Below are 14,926 nucleotides of genomic sequence, written 5' to 3'. Positions count from 1 at the left end.
CCAGATCAAAGACCCTATCATTGCGAGGGTGAGGACCTGAGAGGTATTTGAAGCCTCAAAAAAAGAGGGCAAGAACTAGGCCGGTGAGGGAAACAGGATCAAACTTCAGAGTTTTTGCTCAAAGCACATAAAAGCAAAAAGGTGGGCAGTTCCAAGTGTCTGCCTGGGAATATGCAAATTATTTTTGTGCACACCTCAGCTCATTAGGAGGTGTCGGGGCTGCTGGGCAAGGGGAACGGGAAGCGTGAATCAGGCTTTAACTGAAGTGGCACTGTAGGACTTTCGTCCCCAACGATTTTACGCTTTCCCCACCATCCCTCCAATCGATAGGCTGTGAGCCACCACTGTTCTATGCAAATAGCCATGCACTTTAAGTCCCTTTTTTACACGTATTTTCATTAAAGCTGAATATATAAGTATATATCTGTCTAGGCTGGAGGCACTTGAAACAAGACTAACGAGCCCCTTCAAGTGTACCTGAGAGGAATCTGACTCAGGATTGGCCACCCTCTAAGGGCACCTCTAACGGGCACAAATATCGTGCAAGCCCTATGAAAAGCGCAGCATGAGTCTTGGTGCCACCTTTTAAAAGGAGAGTGACGTCTGGCCTCTGGCAGCAGGAATGTTGAGAAAAGAGAAAATATACTGCCTGCTATCGTGCAGTTTCAAGATAGTCAAGGAAAAGCAATCTCATACACTGCCCAAGCTCTGTCCCATGATGCACCTCTCCTACACTCTGTCTATGCAAATGAGCAAGCAGAGAGATCAGGAATAAAACACCAAGCTCATGTTCCCTTATAAAAGTTGCAGACAACTCCTAAATATTCCCCAACTTCTAATGCTTTTCTTTTAAACAAATAATAAACAGCCTCACCTGCGGTAAGGCTTAAAAATATTGAATAAACTCGTAAATGTTCCTCTCCACGGAAATCTTTAGTAAAAGGCGAAAGATTTTTTCGTTTTGAAGAGAAACCAGAGTAAGTTAGAATTGGCTCTCTGGGGGTTAGAGGCACCAGATCAAAGACCCTATCATTGCGAGGGTGAGGACCTGAGAGGTATTTGAAGCCTCAAAAAAAGAGGGCAAGAACTAGGCCGGTGAGGGAAACAGGATCAAACTTCAGAGTTTCTGCTCAAAGCACATAAAAGCAAAAAGGTGGGCAGTTCCAAGTGTCTGCCTGGGAATATGCAAATTCTTTTTGTGCACACCTCAGCTCATTAGGAGGTGTCGGGGCTGCTGGGCAAGGGGAACGGGAAGCGTGAATCAGGCTTTAACTGAAGTGGCACTGTAGGACTTTCGTCCCCAATGATTTTACGCTTTCCCCACCATCCCTCCAATCGATAGGCTGTGAGCCACCACTGTTCTATGCAAATAGCCATGCACTTTAAGTCCCTTTTTCACACGTATTTTCATTAAAGTTGAATATATAAGTATAGATCTGTCTAGGCTGGAGGCACATGAAACAAGACAAACGAGCCCCTTCAAGTGTACCTGAGAGGAATCTGACTCAGGATTGGCCACCCTCTAAGGGCACCTCGAACGGGCACAAATAACGGGCAAGCCCTATGAAAAGCGCAGCATGAGTCTTGGTGCCACCATTTAAAAGGAGAGTGACGTCTGTCCTCTGGCAGCAGGAATGTTGAGAAAAGAGAAAATACACTGCCTGCTATCGTGCAGTTTCAAGATAGTCAAGGAAAAGCAATCTCATGCACTGCCCAAGCTCTTTCCCATGATGCACCTCTCCTACACTCTGTCTATGCAAATGAGCAAGCAGAGAGATCAGAATTAAAACACCAAGCTCATGTTCCCTTATAACAGTAGCAGACAACTCCTAAATATTCCCCAACTTCTAATGCTTTTCTTTTAAACAAATGATAAACAGCCTCACCTGTGGTAAGGCTTAAAAAAATTTAATAAACTCGTAAATGTTCCTCTCCACAGAAATCTTTACTAAAATGCGAAAGATGTTTTCGTTTTGAAGAGAAACCAGAGTAAGTTAGAATATGGCTCTCTGGGGGTTAGAGGCACCAGATCAAAGACCCTATCATTGCGAGGGTGAGGACCTGAGAGGTATTTGCAGCCTCTAAAAAAGAGGGCAAGAACTAGGCCGGTGAGGGAAACAGGATCAAACTTCAGAGTCTCTGCTCAAAGCACAGAAAACCAAAAAGGTGGACTGTTCCAAGTGTCTGCCTGGGAATATGCAAATTCTTTTTGTACACACCTCAGCTCATTAGGAGGTGTCGGGCTGCTGGGCAAGGGGAACGGGAAGCGTGAATCAGGCTTTAACTGAAGTGGCACTGTAGGACTTTCGTCCCCAACGATTTTACGCTTTCCCCACATCCCTCCAATCGATAGGCTGTGAGCAACCACTGTTCTATGCAAATAGCCATGCACTTTAAGTCCCTTTTTCACACGCATTTTCATTAAAGCTGAATATATAAGTATATATCTGTCTACGCTGGAGGCACATGAAACAAGACTAACGAGCCCCTTTAAGTGTACCTGAGAGGAATCTGACTCAGGATTGGCGACCCTCTAAGAGCACCTCTAACGGGCACAAATAACGTGCAAGCCCTATGAAAAGCGCAGCATGAGTCTTGGTGCCACCATTTAAAAGGAGAGTGACGTCTGTCCTCTGGCAGCAGGAATGTTGAGAAAAGAGAAAATACACTGCCTGCTATCGTGCAGTTTCAAGATAGTCAAGGAAAAGCAATCTCATGCACTGCCCAAGCTCTTTCCCATGATGCACCTCTCCTACACTCTGTCTATGCAAATGAGCAAGCAGAGAGATCAGGAATAAAACACCAAGCTCATGTTCCCTTATAACAGTAGCAGACAACTCCTAAATATTCCCCAACTTCTAATGCTTTTCTTTTAAACAAATGATAAACAGCCTCACCTGTGGTAAGGCTTAAAAAAATTGAATTAACTCGTAAATGTTCCTCTCCACGGAAATCTTTAGTAAAAGGCGAAAGATTTTTTCGTTTTGAAAAGAAACCAGAGTAAGTTAGAATATGGCTCTCTGGGGGTTAGAGGCACCAGATCAAAGACCCTATCATTGCGAGGGTGAGGACCTGAGAGGTATTTGCAGCCTCTAAAAAAGAGGGCAAGAACTAGGCCGGTGAGGGAAACAGGATCAAACTTCAGAGTCTCTGCTCAAAGCACAGAAAAGCAAAAAGGTGGACAGTTCCCATGTGTCTGTCTGGGAATATGCAAAAAATAATTGTACACACCTCAGCTCATTAGGAGGTGTCGGGCTGCTGCGCAAGGGGAACGGGAAGCGTGAATCAGGCTTTAACTGAAGTGGCACTGTAGGACTTTCGTCCCCAACGATTTTACGCTTTCCCCACCATCCCTCCAATCGATAGGCTGTGAGCCACCACTGTTCAATGCAAATAGCCATGCACTTTAAGTTCTTTTTCACACGTATTTTCATTAAAGCTGAATATATAAGTATATATCTGTCTAGGCTGGAGGCACATGAAACAAGACTAACAAGCCCCTTCAAGTGTACCTGAGAGGAATCTGACTCAGGATTGGCCACCCTCTAAGGCAGCGGTCTTCAATCTGTGGGGCGCGACCCCCAGGGGGGTCGTGGAGTCCTGGGAAGTGGGTCGCAGAACAGATTCTGTCAGTTTGCCGTAGTGGCGCCGGGCTGATTGAGGGTGCTCACGGCGGAGGCCTAATTCACACCGAGGTGTGAAAAACATCAACGCCTCATTAACAAGACCTGTCAAGTACTTGGGTGTGACTGTGTGTGTGTCCCTGAAGCTGTTACAGCAGGGCTCACATACACATGCTGGGGGGAGCTGGGGGGTGGGAGGGGGGGGGGCTGGGGCAGTGGCTGTAATGTAGTCCTTTGAGTTCAATGGATGTTGCGCACCTGGAGCTGTCGGTCCCGTGACACATCCCCCGCCCCCAGCAGGGAGGCACAGAGATGCCCTCCCATGAGCGGGAAAGAAGAAGGAAGACGATGCAGAGAGATACTGATCCCCCATGAGAGAGGCACAGAAAAGGTGGGTGGATGAATGATGGGTGGATGGATGGATGTAAGGCTGAAGGATGGAAGGATGTATGAAAAGGTGGGCGGATGAATGATGAGTGGATGGATGGATGAAAGGCTGAAGGATGGATGGATGTGTGAAAAGGTGGGTGGATGAATGATGGGTGGGTGGATGGATGAAAGGGTGGATGGATGAATGATGGATGGATGGAAGGATGAAAGGGTGGATGGATGAAGGATAGATTTGTGAAGGATAGATGTATGGATGGAAGAATGAAAGGGTGGACGGGTGAAGGATGGATGGATGAAAGGGTGGATGGATGGATGATGGATGGATGTGTAAAAAGATGGGTGGATGAATGAAAGTTGAATGGATGGATGAAAGGGTGGATGGATGAATGATGGATGTATGGATGGAAGGATGAAAGGGTGGATGGATGAAGGATAGATTGGTGAAGGATAGATTGGTGAAGGATAGATGTATGGATGGAAGAATGAAAGGGTGGACGGATGAAGGGTGGACGGATGAAGAGTGGATGGATGAAAGGGTGGATGGATGAATGATGGATGGATGGATGTGTAAAAAGATGGGTGGATGAATGATGGGTGAATGGATGGATGAAAGGGTGGATGGATGGATGAATGATGGATGTATGGATGGAAGGATGAAAGGGTGGCTGGATAAAGGATGGATGTATGTATGGGAGGATGAAAGGGCGGATGGATGAAGGATGGATGTATGTATGGATGGGAGGATGAAAGTGTGGATGGATGAAGGATGTATGTGTGGATGGATGAAGGATGTATGTATGGATGGGAGGATGAAAGGGTGGATGGATGAAGGATGGATGTATGGATGGGAGGATGAAAGGCTGGATGGAAGAAGGATGGATGTATGGATGGGAGGATGAAAGGGTGGATGGATGAAGGATGGATGTATGTATGGATGGGAGGATGAAAGGGTGGATGGATGAAGGATGGATGTATGTATGGATGGGAGGATGAAAGGGTGGATGGATGGATAAAAGGTTGCATGGATGGATGAATGATGCATGGATGGATGTGTGAAAAGGTGGGGGGATGAATGATGGGTGGATGGATGAAAGGGTGGGTGGATGAAGGATGGATGGATGTGTAAAAAGATGGGTGGATGAATGAAAGTTGGATGGATGAAAGGGTGGATGGATGAAGTATAGATTGGTGAAGGATAGATGTATGGATGGAAGAATGAAAGGGTGGATGGATGAAGGATGGGTGGATGAAAGGGTGGATGGATGATGGATGAAGGATGGATGTAAGGATGAAAGGGTGGATGGATGAAGGATAGATTGGTGAAGGATAGATGTATGGATGGATGGATGAAAGGGTGGACGGATGAAGGATGTATGTATGGATGGACATGTGAAAAGGTGGGGGGATGAATGATGGGTAGATGGATGAAAGGGTGGGTGGATGAATGGATGGATGAAAGGGTGGGTGGATGTATGGATGGGAGGATGAAAGGGTGGATGGATAAAGGATGGATGTATGGATGGGAAGATGAAAGGGTGGATGGATGGATGAATGGAAAAAAGGTTTCATGGATGAATGATGGATTGATGTGTGAAAGGGTGGGTGGATGAATGATGGGTGGATGGAAGGAAGGGTGGATGGGTAAAAGATGGATGTATGGATGGAAGGATGAAAGGGTGGATGGATAAAGGATGGATGTATGGATGGAAGGATGAAAGGGTGAATGGGATGGATGTGTGAAAGTGTGGGTGGATGAATGATGGAGGGATGTGATGAGGTCTAACAGGCGCATTTATGGTTGTCAAAAGTTGATGATGAGGAGTACCAGTTTCTAGAAACTTTTGTCGGAAGGGGGTCCTTACGCCTAAAAAGGTTTTACAAGGGGTCTTGGCATCAAAAAGTTTGAAGACCTCTGCTCTAAGGGCACCTCTAACGGGCACAAATAACGTGCAAGCCCTATGAAAAGCGCAGCATGAGTCTTGGTGCCACCTTTTAAAAGGAGAGTGACGTCTGGCCTCTGGCAGCAGGAATATTGAGAAAAGAGAAAATATACTGCCTGCTATCGTGCAGTTTCAAGATAGTCAAGGAAAAGCAATCTCATGCACTGCCCAAGCTCTTTCCCATGATGCACCTCTCCTACACTCTGTCTATGCAAATGAGCAAGCAGAGAGATCAGGAATAAAACACCAAGCTCATGTTCCCTTATAACAGTAGCAGACAACTCCTAAATATTCCCCAACTTCTAATGCTTTTCTTTTAAACAAATGATAAACAGCCTCACCTGCGGTAAGGCTTAAAAATATTGAATAAACTCGTAAATGTTCCTCTCCACGGAAATCTTTAGTAAAAGGCGAAAGATTTTTTCGTTTTGAAGAGAAACCAGAGTAAGTTAGAATATGGCTCTCTGGGGGTTAGAGGCACCAGATCAAAGACCCTATCATTGCGAGGGTGAGGACCTGAGAGGTATTTGAAGCCTCAAAAAAAGAGGGCAAGAACTAGGCCGGTGAGGGAAACAGGATCAAACTTCAGAGTTTTTGCTCAAAGCACATAAAAGCAAAAAGGTGGGCAGTTCCAAGTGTCTGCCTGGGAATATGCAAATTATTTTTGTGCACACCTCAGCTCATTAGGAGGTGTCGGGGCTGCTGGGCAAGGGGAACGGGAAGCGTGAATCAGGCTTTAACTGAAGTGGCACTGTAGGACTTTCGTCCCCAACGATTTTACGCTTTCCCCACCATCCCTCCAATCGATAGGCTGTGAGCCACCACTGTTCTATGCAAATAGCCATGCACTTTAAGTCCCTTTTTTACACGTATTTTCATTAAAGCTGAATATATAAGTATATATCTGTCTAGGCTGGAGGCACTTGAAACAAGACTAACGAGCCCCTTCAAGTGTACCTGAGAGGAATCTGACTCAGGATTGGCCACCCTCTAAGGGCACCTCTAACGGGCACAAATATCGTGCAAGCCCTATGAAAAGCGCAGCATGAGTCTTGGTGCCACCTTTTAAAAGGAGAGTGACGTCTGGCCTCTGGCAGCAGGAATGTTGAGAAAAGAGAAAATATACTGCCTGCTATCGTGCAGTTTCAAGATAGTCAAGGAAAAGCAATCTCATACACTGCCCAAGCTCTGTCCCATGATGCACCTCTCCTACACTCTGTCTATGCAAATGAGCAAGCAGAGAGATCAGGAATAAAACACCAAGCTCATGTACCCTTATAACAGTAGCAGACAACTCCTAAATATTCCCCAACTTCTAAAGCTTTTCTTTGAAACAAATGATAAACAGCCTCATCTGTGGTAAGGCTTAAAAAAAATGAATAAACTCGTAAATGTTCCTCTCCACGGAAATCTTTAGTAAAAGGCGAAAGATTTTTTCATTTTGAAGAGAAACCAGAGTAAATTAGAATATGGCTCTCTGGGGGTTAGAGGCACCATATCAAAGACCCTATCATTGCGAGGGTGAGGACCTGAGAGGTATTTGCAGCCTCTAAAAAAGAGGGCAAGAACTAGGCCGGTGAGGGAAACAGGATTAAACTTCAGAGTCTCTGCTCAAAGCACAGAAAAGCAAAAAGGTGGGCAGTTCCAAGTGTCTGCCTGGGAATATGCAAATTCTTTTTGTACACACCTCAGCTCATTAGGAGGTGTCGGGGCTGCTGGGCAAGGGGAACGGGAAGCGTGAATCAGGCTTTAACTGAAGTGGCCCTTTAGGACTTTCGTCCCCAACGATTTTACGCTTTCCCCACCATCCCTCCAATCGATAGGCTGTGAGCCACCACTGTTCTATGCAAATAGCCATGCACTTGAAGTCCCCTTTTCACACGTATTTTCATTAAAGCTGAATATATAAGTATAGATCTGTCTAGGCTGGAGGCACATGAAACAAGACAAACGAGCCCCTTCAAGTGTACCTGAGAGGAATCTGACTCAGGATTGGCCACCCTCTAAGGGCACCTCTAACCAGCACAAATAACGTGCAAGCCCTATGAAAAGCGCAGCATGAGTCTTGGTGCCACCTTTTAAATGGAGAGTGACGTCTGGCCTCTGGCAGCAGGAATGTTGAGAGAAGAGAAAATATACTGCCTGCTATCGTGAAGTTTCAAGATAGTCAAGAAAAAGCAATCTCATGCACTGCCCAAGCTCTTTTCCATGATGCACCTCTCCTACACTCTGTCTATGCAAATGAACAAGCAGAGAGATCAGGAATAAAACACCAAGCTCATGTTCCCTTATAACAGTAGCAGACAACTCCTAAATATTCCCCAACTTCTAATGCTTTTCTTTTAAGCGAATGATAAACAGCCTCACCTGTGGTAAGGCTTAAAAAAATTGAATAAACTCGTAAATGTTCCTCTCCACGGAAATCTTTACTAAAAGGCGAAATATTTTTTCGTTTTGAAGAGAAACCAGAGTAAGTTAGAATATGGCTCTCTGGGGGTTAGAGGCACCAGATCAAAGACCCTATCATTGCGAGAGTGAGGACCTGAGAGGTATTTGCAGCCTCTAAAAAAGAGGGCAAGAACTAGGCCGGTGAGGGAAACAGGATCAAACTTCAGAGTCTCTGCTCAAAGCACAGAAAAGCAAAAAGGTGGACAGTTCCAAGTGTCTGCCTGGGAATATGCAAATTCTTTTTGTACACACCTCAGCTCATTAGGAGGTGTCGGGGCTGCTGGGCAAGGGGAACGGGAAGCGTGAATCAGGCTTTAACTGAAGTGGCACTGTAGGACTTTTGTCCCCAACGATTTTACGCTTTCCCCACCATCCCTCCAATCGATAGGCTGTGAGCCACCACTGTTCTATGCAAATAGCCATGCACTTTAAGTCCCTTTTTCACACGTATTTTCATTAAAGCTGAATATATAAGTATATATCTGTCTATGCTGGAGGCACATGAAACAAGACTAACGAGCCCCTTCAAGTGTACCTGAGAGGAATCTGACTCAGGATTGGCCACCCTTTAAGAGTACCTCTAACGAGCACAAATAACGTGCAAGCCCTATGAAAAGCGCAGCATGAGTCTTGGTGCCACCTTTTAAAAGGAGAGTGACGTCTGGCCTCTGGCAGCAGGAATGTTGAGAAAAGAGAAAATATACTGCCTGCTATCGTGCAGTTTCAAGATAGTCAAGGAAAAGCAATCTCATGCACTGCCCAAGCTCTTTCCCATGATGCACCTCTCCTACACTCTGTCTATGCAAATGAGCAAGCAGAGAGATCAGGAATAAAACACCAAGCTCATGTTCCCTTATAACAGTAGCAGACAACTCCTAAATATTCCCCAACTTCTAATGCTTTTCTTTTAAACAACTGATAAACAGCCTCACCTGTGGTAAGGCTTAAAAAATTGAATAAACTAGTAAATGTTCCTCTCCACCGAAATCTTTAGTAAAAGGCGAAAGATTTTTTCGTTTTGAAGAGAAACCAGAGTAAGTTAGAATATGGCTCTTTGGGGGTTAGAGGCACCAGATCAAAGACCCTATCATTGCGAGGGTGAGGACCTGAGAGGTATTTGCAGCCTCTAAAAAAGAGGGCAAGAACTAGGCCGGTGAGGGAAACAGGATCAAACTTCAGAGTCTCTGCTCAAAGCACAGAAAAGCAAAAAGGTGGACAGTTCCAAGTGTCTGACTGGGAATATGCAAATTCTTTTTGTACACACCTCAGCTCATTAGGAGGTGTCGGGGCTGCTGGGCAAGGGGAACGGGAAGCGTGAATCAGGCTTTAACTGAAGTGGCACTGTAGGACTTTCGTCCCCAACGATTTTACGCTTTCCCCACCATCCCTCCAATCGATAGGCTGTGAGCCACCACTGTTCTATGCAAATAGCCATGCACTTTAAGTCCCTTTTTCACACGTATTTTCATTAAAGATGAATATATAAGTATAGATCTGTCTAGGCTGGAGGCACATGAAACAAGACAAACGAGACCCTTCAAGTGTACCTGAGAGGAATCTGACTCAGGATTGGCCACCCTCTAAGGGCACCTCTAATGGGCACAAATAACGGGCAAGCCCTATGAAAAGCGCAGCATGACTCTTGGTGCCACCTTTTAAAAGAAGAGTGACGTCTGGCCTCTGGCAGCAGGAATGTTGAGAAAAGAGAAAATATACTGCCTGCTATCATGCAGTTTCAAGCTAGTCAAGGAAAAGCAATCTCATGCACTGCCCAAGCTCTTTCCCATGATGCACCTCTCCTACACTCTGTCTATGCAAATGAGCAAGCAGAGAGATCAGGAATAAAACACCAAGCTCATGTTCCCTTATAACAGTAGCAGACAACTCCTAAATATTCCCCAACTTCTAATGCTTTTCTTTTAAACAAATGATAAACAGCCTCACCTGTGGTAAGGCTTAAAAAAATTGAATAAACTCGTAAATGTTCCTCTCCACGGAAATCTTTAGTAAAAGGCGAAAGATTTTTTCGTTTTGAAGAGAAACCAGAGTAAGTAAGAATATGGCTCTCTGGGGGTAAGTGGCACCCTATCAAAGACCCTGTCATTGCGAGTGTGAGGACCTGAGAGGTATTTGCAGTCTCTAAGAAAGAGGGCAAGAACTAGGCCGGTGAGGGAAACAGGATCAAACTTCAGAGTCTCTGCTCAAAGCACAGAAAAGCAAAAAGGTGGACAGTTCCAAGTGTCTGCCTGGGAATATGCAAATTCTTTTTGTACACAACTCAGCTCATTAGGAGGTGTCGGGCTGCTGGGCAAGGGGAACGGGAAGCGTGAATCAGGCTTTAACTGAAGTGGCACTGTAGGACTTTCGTCCCCAACGATTTTACGCTTTCCCCACCATCCCTCCAATCAATAGGCTGTGAGCCACCACTGTTCTATGCAAATAGCCATGCATTTTAATTCCCTTTTTCACACGTATTTTCATTAAAGCTGAATATATAAGTATAGATCTGTCTAGGCCGGAGGCACATGAAACAAGACAAACGAGCCCCTTCAAGTGTACCTGAGAGGAATCTGACTCAGGATGGGCCACCCTCTAAGCAGGCTATAATTATGAATTCCATTCTACTTGCCCAAACTGACCAACCCATCTTCCATCATGAACATATGTCAAGCTTCACATATTTTCCTGTGCAGGCCGAAGAAGCTCACAATAGAACTGGTTTCCTCCCCATCATATAAACAGTCACCTCCCCATTGTAAAAGCCCAGAAGCAGAGAAACAGAGCCAGGTGTGGAAGATAGAAATGTAGGATAAGGGATGCTTGTGGGTCATAAACAGGCATGGCTACTGTATTCGGCCTTCTAATCTTGCTCAGGCCAATGTACACAACAAGTTGCTCAGATCTTTAATATAGATTGACTAGAGGGCATGGACTGGTTTGGTGAGGCCAACATCACGTAGGCAGATTTAGCCTGTTCAGGTCAAATAGGAGTCAGGAAGAACTCAAGCTAAGGAATACGTATCCTTTAAGAATCATTGGCTCATGTATATGCCTATGTAAAGGGCAACAACTAAAATGGACGCTTGTTCACAACCTGGGGCCTGTGGGCTCAGAATGAATTTGCCAATAACTCCTGCATGCATCATTGTATTGTGATGAAAATACACACACATATTAAACTTGCCATTTTCGTTTCTCTGATATCAAAATCATAGCAGAATAATGATATTTTAAACACAGGTTCAGATTTCACAGAACCTCAGACGCCCCTTTTGCCCTTACATAGGCAATTACTCAGTCTATGTTAGCAGCTGTGTCCAAAATCCGTTATAAGCCTCTTGGAAGGCTTCTATTGTCCATCAAATCCGCTTCCATCATCTTCTTCCGCGTTGGGCCTCTCGATCCAGGCCTTTTCATGCTCAGTAGGAGTGCCCTCCTGGAACACCCACAGTTCATTCAAAGTCTCAATGTCTCAAAACAAATGCACCAGTGTCTCTTCTCTGTGACACCTCAGGAAATGTGCTCTTCATAGATCAAGGGCACAAAACATCTCGTGCAGAAACAAGCACCACTGAGAAACAACCTCTTCAAGATCAGCAGCACTTTCCAGACTCCAACACTCGTCATTTAGTGTCAGAAGACGCTCAAGCTGCTCTCTCATGGGCACCAGAAGGTAGTGCATTTTTCCAAACGTGGATCCTTGGGTGCACTGCCATTCCGCTGGTGCAAAGGGAAAAGAGGTGTGTGTGGGGAAAGGCCAAAAACTCAGGCCAAGGGGGTCAGGGGACCGCGCGCTGCCAGAGGTTCAAGCACATGACAGTTTGAACAAATTGCACAAAGTGGATGACAGTCCTGCCATCAAAAGCAGGGATCCTTCGCATCTTTGCACTGAACTTCTGAGGCAAAACAGAAAATCAGCTCCTTTTTTCTTTTCTTTTCACAACGCCTTCTGATGAAACAAATGGCTTGCTTAGGAGGTACCACTGGAGGCACGCTGATGATCGCTGTCCATGCTGATGACCGCTGCCCACGCTGCTGATTGCTGTTCACGCTGCTGATTGCTGTTCACGCTGCTGATTGCTGTCAGGAATTGTAAGGCCAAGAAGTCTGTAGTCGTCTGCCATGTTTACTGATGGGGACCAGTCTTTTTTTGATCACCGGTCTGCAGGGTAACATTCTTCCTTTTTGACTCTGGAAGATTCCAGCAGAACCTAGTGATATAGGAAGTGTAACACAATTGTTAGTTTCCTTCAAGTCAGATATAAAAACAGTTCATGGGTTGGCTTTTTGACAAGAGAGCTGCAAGCAAGTGGCCTGCAATCTGCAAAGGAGTGGCAATTCGTCATGGGAACCTAAATGGATGCCCTCACACAGTGGCATTATCTAATGGGATACATTATTTAATGGGGTAAATACATATTCTCCTTAATGATGAAGCCTAGGTGTTCCTAAACTCCTTATCTAGAACATCTCAAATAGAGAAATGACATAATACACATTATCAAGGACATGAAGAAGTCCCTTCTTTAAACAATGTGCATCAAATGCGCTATGTAATACAAAGGCTAATGATCAACTGTGCAGGAAAGAGGACAAGAACTAGAGAGTCCTGGTATCTGCATGATTAGAACACATCTTATAAAAAAATTGAAACAGCAGAAACAAAAGGGAACTGAAAAATTAAAAATAGACATAAAAATATGCCGTACTAAAAAGAATGTAAACTTGAGATATCTCCTATTGAGATGGAAAATCTCCTATTGAGATGGAAAACTTGTATTGGGTCAATTAACCAGGCTATCACTATCCTGATAGTCAGTCTGAAAAGACATTTGAAGTGGGCCTAAAGAAAATTCTCGAAAACTAGTCTGGTCACACAAAAGGGAATGTATGTGGCATAAGGGGGTTCCTACTACATCACTGCAGTTTAGAAGTGTGAACAAGAACAATACACCCATAATAATAAATGGGTTGACTGGTGAAAGGAAGATGGAGAAGGGAAAATGGAAGTAGGACACAACTAAAATCTTCAATAACTCAACATGATGCAACATTGGTCAGGTAAGAAGCAAAAAGAAAAATCTATAGGAAGGACAAGAGTTTGCTTGGGTGGCCTAAGGCATGTGACACAGCACCAAGAGCACGGGGATACATGAAAAGACCAATGTTACAGAATTTTAACTCTACCGCTGACAATCTATACCCTACACGGTAATTCTAACTAATGTTCAGTTGTCTCTTCAGGGGAAAAAAATGAATCCATAGGCTTATTCAGGAATCAAAAAATGCGATATCAAAATTAGGCCACCTTTAGTCACGGATCTATAATTCCATCCTTAGGCCCAATCAAGGATACATAAATGCAGAGCTGCCTGTCCTTAAGGAAAAAGGCAGTAAGTGACTAAGAACGGATAGCACACTTTAATCCAGTATATCATTTTAGTTTTCTTAAAAAAATCATTACAGCCAAATTTAGGCATGCACTGGAAAAACTGCTGCCTTACTCGCTCACAGTATGAGGTCCATATCTGTGAAATTTATCTTAATACAAATTCATCCAATTTATTGTGAAACAATGCATATCGTCATATGCGTTCCTTCACAACACAGGGGAACTTGTAATTCAAAGTAGCACCATAGAACAGAACATACACACAAAAAATTAAAAAATAAATACACATATCAAGCCATCTCAAGCCATAAGATATACTTGCTGTATATCAAGCACAAGGAAAAAATAGCCCAGACAAACAAACAGCATATATGAATAAACGGTCATGCACAATATTATGGCATATGTACTTTACACTATAAACCTGCAGCTCAATCTCAATTGTCAAGTATTCCCTTCTTTTGACAGCAGGGCATCAGGTAATTGATACTCTGCTGTAAAATATAATGTCGCTGTGTCAAATAACGCGTTTCAGTGGACCAAATGTATAAATGAAACATAAACGCACACATTTTTTTCTTAAAGAAATTACGCAAAAAAAAAAAATATTTCTCTTCAACCAGCCAACTCCCAGGTCTTGTGAATTAATCCATGAATTATCTGTAGGAAGAAGCAGAAAAGATACACAACACACACATTTCTCATAATACAACATAAATTATAACCCTTTTTATCAGACTACAAAACATGACACAACGTGACATACAAAAACTTTTCATTACTTACCTGTAACTTTTTCCATGTACCTTTGCAAAAACGCCCATTCTCACTCAGGCCTAAAGCCTTTAAGTTGCAGAATTTTGGGGAAGGGCTTCTACTTATTGCCTATCTAAAACTTAATGTAACACTTCGTTTTTCTTTTTGTCAAATAAACTTAACTAAAAAAATTAGTTCCTAGCATGGAGACACACATATACCAGTTCTACAGATCATTTAGCAGAATGTTTGATATTTTTTTTTCAAAGAAATCACTTTTGCATTTGCCCTTTTGAAATCATGTTTCCTCATTTTACACAGTGCTTAATTTGTAAGACATGAAGTGCAGGTGCTACAATTTTGCATGAGGAATACCT

The 14,926-nt window shown here is 43.9% G+C and overlaps 8 non-coding genes across 8 annotated transcripts; all 8 read right to left on the bottom strand.

Moving 5' to 3' along the window:
• Positions 1 to 866: 866 nt before the first annotated feature.
• On the bottom strand, positions 867 to 981 carry LOC147676906 (U5 spliceosomal RNA). The gene has a single exon (XR_015302669.1). It is a non-coding gene; the product is annotated as a U5 spliceosomal RNA (small nuclear RNA).
• Positions 982 to 1,878: 897 nt separating this feature from the next.
• On the bottom strand, positions 1,879 to 1,993 carry LOC147676905 (U5 spliceosomal RNA). The gene has a single exon (XR_015302965.1). It is a non-coding gene; the product is annotated as a U5 spliceosomal RNA (small nuclear RNA).
• An 896-nt stretch (positions 1,994 to 2,889) lies between these two features.
• Positions 2,890 to 3,004, bottom strand: LOC147676904 (U5 spliceosomal RNA). The gene has a single exon (XR_015302654.1). It is a non-coding gene; the product is annotated as a U5 spliceosomal RNA (small nuclear RNA).
• Positions 3,005 to 6,286: 3,282 nt separating this feature from the next.
• LOC147676903 (U5 spliceosomal RNA) lies at positions 6,287 to 6,401 on the bottom strand. Its single transcript, XR_015302667.1, has one exon. It is a non-coding gene; the product is annotated as a U5 spliceosomal RNA (small nuclear RNA).
• Positions 6,402 to 7,299: 898 nt separating this feature from the next.
• Positions 7,300 to 7,414, bottom strand: LOC147676902 (U5 spliceosomal RNA). The gene has a single exon (XR_015302744.1). It is a non-coding gene; the product is annotated as a U5 spliceosomal RNA (small nuclear RNA).
• Positions 7,415 to 8,312: 898 nt separating this feature from the next.
• Positions 8,313 to 8,427, bottom strand: LOC147676901 (U5 spliceosomal RNA). The gene has a single exon (XR_015302934.1). It is a non-coding gene; the product is annotated as a U5 spliceosomal RNA (small nuclear RNA).
• Positions 8,428 to 9,325: 898 nt separating this feature from the next.
• On the bottom strand, positions 9,326 to 9,439 carry LOC147676900 (U5 spliceosomal RNA). Its single transcript, XR_015302943.1, has one exon. It is a non-coding gene; the product is annotated as a U5 spliceosomal RNA (small nuclear RNA).
• An 898-nt stretch (positions 9,440 to 10,337) lies between these two features.
• LOC147676899 (U5 spliceosomal RNA) lies at positions 10,338 to 10,452 on the bottom strand. Its single transcript, XR_015302746.1, has one exon. It is a non-coding gene; the product is annotated as a U5 spliceosomal RNA (small nuclear RNA).
• Positions 10,453 to 14,926: the final 4,474 nt, after the last annotated feature.

Source organism: Lissotriton vulgaris, chromosome 12, assembly GCF_964263255.1.
Source record: "Lissotriton vulgaris chromosome 12, aLisVul1.2, whole genome shotgun sequence".
Lineage (NCBI taxonomy): Eukaryota > Metazoa > Chordata > Amphibia > Caudata > Salamandridae > Lissotriton > Lissotriton vulgaris.
Note: the sequence above shows the minus strand (reverse complement) of the source record. Positions and strands in the feature narration are given on the sequence as shown.